Source organism: Fukomys damarensis, unplaced genomic scaffold (assembly GCF_012274545.1).
Source record: "Fukomys damarensis isolate Sample0158 unplaced genomic scaffold, DMR_v1.0_HiC HiC_scaffold_30, whole genome shotgun sequence".
NCBI classification, from domain to species: Eukaryota; Metazoa; Chordata; class Mammalia; order Rodentia; family Bathyergidae; genus Fukomys; species Fukomys damarensis.
The window spans coordinates 2,848,609-2,849,708 of record NW_022900942.1 but is presented as its reverse complement, the minus strand read 5'-3'; positions in this window follow the sequence as shown (position 1 = coordinate 2,849,708).

Here is a 1,100-nt window from a genome sequence, read left to right as displayed (position 1 = left end):
GCCGGGGCACGGACCAAAGGCTTGAGAGAGTCTCCAGGTGCAGCCTAGGGAACTATAGTCCACCCCCTCACCTCCACTTCTCTCGCAAAAGTATTGAGGGAACTAACTGTATTACGCCATGGTTTTCAGGATAGAGGGCAAATCACGGGGGTTCCATTCTATGACAAGAAATCGCCCCCTGAGAGCAACCACGGGGCCTTCGGTGACCTTGAGGTGGGGAAGTGCTTGCTGTTCTCACGTGGAGAGGGAGGGTGGTGAGTTAAGCGCCCCTCCCATTGGCCAAAACCAAGTTGCACGGAATGATTGGGAAGGAGGTGATAGAGAAAAGCCAAACACACCTCCCCGCAGTCCACACCCACCAGGGCGCTGCGGAAGCGGTGTGGCTATGTAGCTTCTGGGAGCCCCGTGGCCTTGGGGATGTCCACCGAGGAAGGAGCACAAACGGATGCACGCACGTGAAGGCATGGGGACCTTTCTCTGCACTACACCTGGCCCTGTCACCAGGATTTCAGCCTGGATCAGGCATGGCACCTGCTTCACAGCATCCTTTCCAGCGCTTTGGGTGGAGCCCAGCTGTCCCCAGCCCCACCCCCAGCCCGACACATACCGCCATCCCGGCTGTTCTCATTGGGCTTCTACGGGTGTGTGTGTGTGTGTGTGTGTATGTGTGTGTGTGCGCGCACCTCTGCATGTGCGCGTGCGCGTGTGTGGCGTAGTTCCTCTGTCCAGTCCCAGGGCTAGTCGGGTCTGGAAATTATCGCCGGGAGAGCATTTTCTTGTAATCTCGCACGGTCTTGGCCATCAGTGGGGCCAGTTTCTTAGCAGTGGGTTTGCGGTTGTGGAGGGCGGACAGCAGGGGAGCCCTGGCGGGACTGGGGCCAGCACCAGCTGGTGACTGCCTGGCAGGAGACACGCAGCGTCCCCTGCTGCCACCTCCGCTGCCGGAGGGGCCTATGGCCATCCCTGTGGGGTGCTCTGATCCTCTGAGGCTGGGATCAGTTGAGACTGCTGCTGCTGTGGCCGCTGCTGCAGCTTCTCCTGCTCCGCCTCTTCCTTCTCCTGCTCTTTGGCCTTCTCCTCCGCGCTTCCTTCTGCTCCTG